Source organism: Phocoena phocoena, chromosome 1 (assembly GCF_963924675.1).
Source record: "Phocoena phocoena chromosome 1, mPhoPho1.1, whole genome shotgun sequence".
Classification (NCBI taxonomy): domain Eukaryota; kingdom Metazoa; phylum Chordata; class Mammalia; order Artiodactyla; family Phocoenidae; genus Phocoena; species Phocoena phocoena.
In genome coordinates this window covers 65,848,799-65,857,457 of record NC_089219.1, presented here as the reverse complement: position 1 = coordinate 65,857,457, position 8,659 = coordinate 65,848,799, and positions in this window count along the sequence as shown.

Sequence of the window (8,659 nt, the reverse complement as noted above, 5' to 3'; positions counted from 1 at the left end):
AGGGCACCTACCAGGCACCAGTGGGAGACCACGGACAACTAAGGGGATGGGAGGAACCCCCGGTGACCTGTTGTTTCAATTATATTTTTATTTTTCCTAATATATTTTTTATCCTTCTAATTTTATTTTATTTATTGTTATTGTACTGCTCCTTTTTTTCTTTTCTTTTGCCATGCCACACGGCTTGCGGGATCTTGGTTCCCAGGCTGGGGGTCGGGCCTGAGCTCTTCTGCTCGCAGCGCTGAGTCCAAACTGCTGGACTAACAGAGAACCTCAGACCCCAGGGAATATTAATTGGAGTGAGGCCTCCTAGAGGTCCTCGTCTCAGCACCAGGACCTGGCTCTACCCAACTGCCTGCAAACTCCAGTGCTGTCTGCCTCAAAAAAATATGTTATAGACGAAGGAGCAAGGTAAAAACCTACAAGACCAAATAAATGAAGACAAAATAGTTAACCTACCTGAAAAAGAATTCAGAGTAATGGTAGTAAAGATGAGCCAAAATCTCAGAAACAGAATGGAGAAAATACAACAAATGTTTAACAAGGAGCTAGAAGAACTAAAGAGCAAACAAACAGTGATGAACAACACAATAACTGAAATTAAAAATACTCTAGAAGGAATCAATAGCAGAATAACGGATAAGTAAGCTGGAAGATAAAATGGTGGAAATAACTGCTGAGGAGCAGAATAAAGAAAAAAGAATGAAAAAAATTGAGGACAGACTCAGAGACATCTGGGACACCACGAAACGCACAAACGTTCGAATTATAAGGGTCCCAGAAGAACAAGAGAAAGAGAAAGTGTCTGAGAAAATATTTGAAGAGATTATAGTTGAAAACTTCACTAACATGGGAAGGGAAACAGCCACTCAAGCCCAGGAAGCCCAGAGAGTCCCATACAGGATAAACCCCAGGAGAAAGACAACAAGACACATATTGATCAAACTAACAAAAATTAAATTCAAAGAAAAAATATTAAAATCAGCAAGGGAAAAGCAAAAAATAACATACAGGGGAATCCCCATACAGGACAGAAGGGAGAGGCAGGATATATTTAATGTGATGAAAGGGAAAAACCTACAAGCAAGATTACTCTACCCAGCAAGGATCTCATTCAAATTTGACAGAGAAATCAAAAGCTTTACAGACAAGCAAAAGCTATGAAAATTCAGCAACACCAAACCAGCTTTACAACAAATGCTAAAGGAACTTCTTTAGGCAGGAAACACAAGAGAAGAAAAAGATCCATAAAAACAAACCTAAATCAAGAAAATGGTAATAGGAATGTACATGTTAATAATCACCTTGAATGTAAATGGAATAAATCCTCCAACCAAAAGACACAGACTGGCTGAATGGATACAAAAAACAAGACCCTTATATATGCTGTCTACAAGAAAACCACTTCAGACCTAGGGACACATACAGATGTAAAGTGAGGGGATGGAAAAAGATATTCCATGCAAATGGAAATCCCAAGAAAGCTGGAGTAGCAATACTCATATCAGATAAAATAGACTTTAAAATAAAGACTGTTACAGAGATAAGGAGGGACACTACATGATGATCAAGGGATCAATCCAAGAAGAAAACATAACAATTATAAATAGATATGCACCCAACATAGGAGCACCTCAATACATAAGGCAAATGCTAACAGCCATAAAAGGGGAAATCAACAGTAAAACAATAATAGTGGGGGACTTTAACACCCCATTCACACCAATAGATCATCCAGACAGAAAATAAGGAAACAGAAGCTCTGAATGACACAACAGACCAGATAGTCTTAATAGATATTTTTATGAAATTCCACGCAAAAGCGGAAGAATACACTTTCTTCTCAAGTGCACACAGAACGTTCTCCAGAATAGATCACATCTTGGGTCACAAATCAAGCCTTGGAAAATTTAAGAAAATTGAATTCGTGTCAAGCATCTTTTCCAACCACAATGCTATGAGATTAGAAATCAATTAGAGGAAAAAAATTGTAAAAAACACAAATACCTGGAGGCTGAACAGTGCTCTGCTAAGTAACCAAGAGATCACTGAAGAAATCAAAGAAGGAATAAAAAAATACCTAGAAACAAATGACAATGAAAACACGACGACCAAAACCTATGGGACACAGCAAAAGCTATTCTAAGAGGGAAGTTTATAGCAATTCAAGCTCAACTCAAGAAACAAGAAAAATCTCAAACAATCTAACCTTACACCTAAAGCAACTAGAAAAAGAAGAACAAAGAAAACCCAAAGTTAGTAGAAGGAAAGAAATCATAGAAATAAATGAAATAGAACTGAAAAAAAAATAGCAAAGATCAATAAAACTAAAAATTGGTTCTTTGAGAAGTTAAAATTGATAAACCTTTAGCCAGACTCATCAAGAAAAAAAGGGAGAGGACCCAAATCAATAAAATTGAAATGAAAAAGGAGAGATTACAACTGACACCACAAAAATACAAAAGATCATAAGAGACAAGCAACTATATATCCAATAAAGTGGACAACCTGGAAGAAATGGACAAATTCTTGGAAAGGTACAAGTTTCCAAGATCAAACCAGGAAGAATTAGAAAATATAAACAGACCAATCACAGGCAATGAAATTGAAACTTTAATTAAAAATCTTCCAACAAACAAAAGTCCAGGACCAGATGGCTTCACAGGCAAATTCTATCAAACATTTAGAGAAGAGTTAACTCCTATCCTTCTCAAACTCTTCCAAAAAATTGTAGATGGAGGAACACTCCCAAACTCATTCTACAAGGCCACCATCACCGTGATACCAAAACCAGACAAAGATATCACACAAAAAAGAAAATTACAGACCAATATCACTGATGAACATAGATGCAAAAGTCCTCAACAAAGTACTAGCAAACAGAATCCAACAGCACATTAAAAGGATCATACACTATGATCAAGTGGGGTTTATCCCAGGGATGCAAGGATTTTTCAGTATACGCAAAACAATCAATGTGATACACCATATTAACCAATTAAAAATAAAAACCATATGATCATCTCAATAGATGCAGAAAAAGCTTTTGACAAAATTCAACCCCCTTTTATGATAAAAACTCTCCAGAAAGTGGGCATAGAGGGAACCTACCTCAACATAATAAAGGCCATATATGACAAACCCACAGCAAACATCATTCTCAATGGTGAAAAAGTGAAAGCATTTCCTCTAAGATCAGGAACAAGTGAAGGTTGTCCACTCTCGCCACTATTATTCACCACAGTATTGGAAGTCCTAGCCACGGCAATCAGAGAAGAAAAGAAATAAAAGGAATACAAATTGGAAAAGAAGAAGTGAAACTATCACTCTTTGCCAATGACATGGTACTATACATGGATAATCCTAAAGATGCCACCAGAAAACTACTAGAACTAATCAATGAATTTGGTAAGGTTGCAGGATACATAATTAATGCACAGGAGTCTCTTGCATTCCTATACACTAACAACAAAATATCAGAAAGAGAAATTAAGGAAACACTCCCATTCACCATTGCAACAAAATGAATAAAATACCTAGGAATAAACCTAGCTAAGGAGGTAAAAGACCTGTACTCAGAAAACTACAAGACACTGATGAAAGAAATCAAAGATGATATAAACAGATGGAGAGATATACCATGTTCCTGGATTGGAAGAATCAGCATTGTGAAAATGACTATACTACCCAAAGCAATCTACAGATTCAATGCAATTCCTATCAAACTACCAATGGCATTTTTCACAGAACTAGAACAAGAAATTTTACAATTTATTTGGAAACACAGATGACCCCAAACAGCCAAAGCAATCTTGAGAAAGAAAAATGGAGCTGGAGTAAGCAGGCTCCCTGACTTCAGACTATACTACAAATCTACAATAATCAAGACAGCATGGTACTGGCAAAAAACAGAAATATAGATCAATGGTACAGGATAGAAAGCCCAGAGATAAACCCATGCACATATGATCACCTTATCTTTTTTTTTTTTTTTTTTGATCACCTTAGCTTTGACAAAGGAGGCAAGGATATACAATGGAGAAAAGACAGTCTCTTTAATAAGTGGTGCTGGGAAAACTGGACAGCAATATGTAAAAGAATGAAATTAGAACACTCCCTAACACCATACACAAAAATAAACTCAAAATGGATTAAAGACCTAAATGTAAGGCCAGACACTATAAAACAATAAGAGGAAAACATAGGCATAACAGTCTATGACATAAATCACAGCAAGATCCTTTTTGACCCACCTCCTAGAGAAATGGAAATAAAAACAAAAATAAACAAATGGGATCTAATGAAACTTAAAAGCTTTTGCACAGAAAAGGAAACCATAAACAAGATGAAAAGACAACCCTCAGAATGGGAGAAAATATTTGCAAATGAAGCAACTGACAAAGGATTAATCTCCAAAATATACAAGCAGCTCATGCAGCTCAGTATCAGTTAGTGATACTGAGCATCTTTTCACGTGCTTTTTGGCCGTCTGTATGTCTTAAGGTAATTTAAAATCTTAAAACCCTCCTTAACAATTCAACGATCCTAGAGGATTAACTCTAATTAACTTTCTTGTGTCATATGTGCTATTGTCCAGAATTTTAGTTCTGCTGTTTTAAATTTTGAACTCCAGATACTGTGCATTATTATCATCATTTTATACTTGTTTACAGTAAAATTTCGGAGTATCATCACTTGCTATTCCTTCTTAAATCTCAGTGTTTCCTTAAGAGATGATTTCTTTGCTTCCTGAAATTCCTTTATTGAAGGACTATTTCTGATAAATTCAAGTTACCCATTATCTGAAAATGTCTTTGTTTGTTCCTAATCCTTGAAAGATAGTTTTCCTTAAAGCAACTTCTTTAACTTGCTTTCAGGAAACCATATTCTCCTTGTTTTCCTCCTGCCTAACCCACTGCTCTAACACAATCTCCAATGTTTATGGTTCTGGATCCCTCTAACCTCTTAATTTTGGAGTGTCCTAGGGTTTCGTCTTTGAATCTTGTCTAATTTCATGACTTTCTATACTATTAATTTACTTCTGACTCCCAAATTTATGTCTCCATTCCAAACCTTATGAATGAACTCCAGACTCCTGTATCCACTCTGATATCCCCATATGAGTCATACATATTTCAAACTTAGCATGTTTTAAACTGACCTCCTGATCTTCCCTCCAAGCTTGTTCTACTCAGTTTGGCTCCTTAGAGTGAATATCAACTGCATCCTTCCAGTTATCCATCTGAAACTCCCCTGTGTTATAAACCATTTTAAAACTGCACCAAGGGCTTCCCTGGTGGCGCAGTGGTTGAGAGTCTGCCTGCCAATGCAGGGGACACGGGTTCATGCCCCGGTCCGGGAGGATCCCACATGCCGCGGAGCGGCTGGGCCCGTGAGCCATGGCCGCTGAGCCTGCGCGTCCGGAGCCTGTGCTCCGCAACGGGAGAGGCCACAACAGTGAGAGGCCCGCGACCACAAAAAGAAAAAAAAAAGAAAAAAAAAACTGCACCAAATCCTTTTGACTCTCCTTCAAATCTGACCACTCCTCACCATCTGCCTTGCTACTACCTTTGTACATGCCACCATGCTCTTTCACCTGGATCACTGATGTAGCTTCCCAACTTGGTTTTCTGGATTTTCCCCTTGCCTTCTTATAATCTTTTCTCGTTGAAGTCCCCCTTTAAAAATGTAAATCAGATCATGAGATGACTCTGCTCAGAACTCTCTAATAGCTTTCTGGTTTTTTTTTTTTTTTTGCTTTCTGTTTGATTTGGAGTAAAAGCCCAAGTTCTAACAGTCAATCTGGAAGGTTCCAGGTAATATGCCTTTCCCTAGCTCTATCTCTCCAACCTCATTTCTTGGCATTCTATCGCTCCCATTGCTGTAGCCACATTGTCACCCTTGCTGTTCTTTAAACATGTCTTTGAGCTATTGCATGGCCTTTCAACTTGCCATCTCTCCCTGTAATGCTTTCTTCATAGCTATCTATTTAGGCACCCCACCCCAGCCCTGACCTTACTCTTCTCAGGTCTTTGCTCAAATATCACTTTTTCAGTGAAACCTTCCCAGCTCTTCATATTAAAAATTGCAAATTCTTCCTTCCCTGGTACCACCATCCCCTTTCCTGCTTTATTTTTCTTCATAACAATTGACATATTTAATTATATCACTTATATCTGTCCCCACTACTATAAGTTCCATGAAGGCAATGTTTTTTTCTGTTCCTGACACATAGTAGCTGCTAAACAAATATGAATAAATGAATGGGTTCATAATTCTTTGTTGGCTTTTTTTTCCGGCGGTTTTTTTTTTTTTTGGCATGTGTGATCTTAGTTCCCCGACCAGGGATTGAACCTGCGCCCCATGCAGTGGAAGCACGGAGTCTTAACCACTGGGCCGCAAGAGAAGTCCCTTTTCAGTGCTTTCTTGAATACATTTCCCTCCTCTCTCCTTGGCTTCAGTTTTTCTGATCAGAAGCTTGTTGTCAAGCCTCAGGTAACATCTTTGTTCTTTCCGACTGCCCTAAGATTATCTCCTTGTTTTCACTTTTTCAATTTCCACTAGTATAGTGTATCTTAGTATGGATATTTTTCTTTTGTCCTGCTTGGTTGACATTCTGCTTCCTGTATCTGTGGATTCAAGTATTTTATCAATTTTGGAATAATCTCTGTCATTACTCTAATACCAGTATTGCTTTTTCTTTATTTTCTCATTCTTTTCTTCTGGACTTTAGAAGATTATTAGTTCTTTTTACTCCGTGTTTTATTTCTTTTATATCTTTCTTTAATATTATACATCTTGCTTTTCTGTGCTGCATTTTGAATAATCTATTCATTTTTGTCTTCTAGTCACTGATTCTCTCCAACTTCGTGATAATGTTGTTACCCTATCCACTGAATTTCTAATATCAACTATAATGTTTTTAATTTCTGAAAGTTGTGTTAGTTATTCTTCCAATCTGCTTTGTCATTTTTATGACCTCTTACTGCCTGTTTATTTTATGCTTTTATCTGTTATGTCTTTGTTTTTTTATATAGTCTTTTCCCTATTTTTAAACTACTGATTTCAGTATCTGAAATCTTTGAAGAGTCTAAATCTAATATTTATTGTTTTGGTTGGTTGTTGCTCTTGGTGTTTGATAATATTTAAATTTTTATTTAATTGTAAGCTCATATTTGTTTGATCTTAATTTGTGGGTGTACTGTGAGCATCAATTGGGGGTGCTCTTTTCCTGAAAGGATTGGTATTTGCTTCTGCTCAGAGCCCAGGGTACTCTTAACCTGGGACCACTTTAGTCCCTTTGAGATGTTTGGGTTGATGTGAGGGTCTGAAGCTAGGCTGCTCTTAGTAGTGATGGTATTTGCATTTGTTTACCTTCAACATAACCCATTCCCTCTTTTTATTTGGTATTGCACAGTGCTGCCTACTTAGGTTTCAGCTCTTGGAATTTTTTCGTTTTGTTTTATGTTTTGGTTACTCTGGTAGAGATGCTTGGATATTTTTTTTTAGTTTCTGCAAACCCAGCAGTTCTTTAAAACACTATGTATTATTCATGATCTACTTGGTTTGTAGCAAAATTGCTCTTTTAGAAAATCTGGTTTACTATTATTTGGAAGCCATCATTTTGTCTTGAAGCCACTCCAATCAGGCTTTCATCCCCATCATTTCAGTAAAACTACACAGTCAAGATCACAGTGACTTCCGGATTGCTGAATCCAATGATGAGCTCTTATTTCTTTCTATCTCTTAGCAGCACACTTGAATGACAACTTAAATGTTTTCTAACATAACCTGTTGAACAGCTTGGCTTTGAATTGCTTGATTTTCTGAGATACTTCTTTTGTATTAGAGTGAATAAAAAGATGGCTAAATAGATCTTCAGTAGTGGCCCATCCTGGGGGCTAATCTTATTCAGGATCACTGCAGCATACAGCTCAGAAATTCAAAGGAACAAATATAGCACCAACAGTAAATCAGAAGAAACATGCATTAATAAAAAAACATTACACTCATACACAGTTTATCTTTCCTCTTAGTGAGCACGGTCTTTTGACAAGGAAGATGATGCTCTTTTGACAGTCTTCCCTCAGAAGTACTGGAGTCAAAGAAAAAAAGTTATTGCTCGGGCTTCCCTGGTGGCGCAGTGGGTGGGGTCCGCCTGCCGATTCAGGGGACGCGGGTTCGTGCCCTGGTCCGGGGGGAATCCTGCGTGCTGCGGAGCGGCTGGGCCCGTGGGCCGTGGCCACTGGGCCTGCGCATGCGGAGCCTGTGCTCCGCGACGGGAGAGGCCACGGCGGTGAGAGGCCCGCGTACCGCAAAAAAAACAAAAAACCCCACAAAAACAACAACAACAACAACAAAAAAGTTACTGCTCCTTCGCAGTGGTTCTGGTAAAATTTCAGAACCTAACAGAAGTATTGCCCACCTATCAATACTGGCTGATGGTAATGGAAGCTAATTATTCTGGTGATTTTGTACCACCCTACTTTATCATTGCTATGATTCTTAAGAGGTCCTTTGGCACCTTGGACCCTATTACATCATTGATAGAGACTGAAGCCACCTTGATGAAAATTTACAATTCTCAGCAAAGACAAGCTCTTTCAGTAAATATTATCAGAGACTGATGTGTACAGAATTCAGAATAAAAATTTGCTTC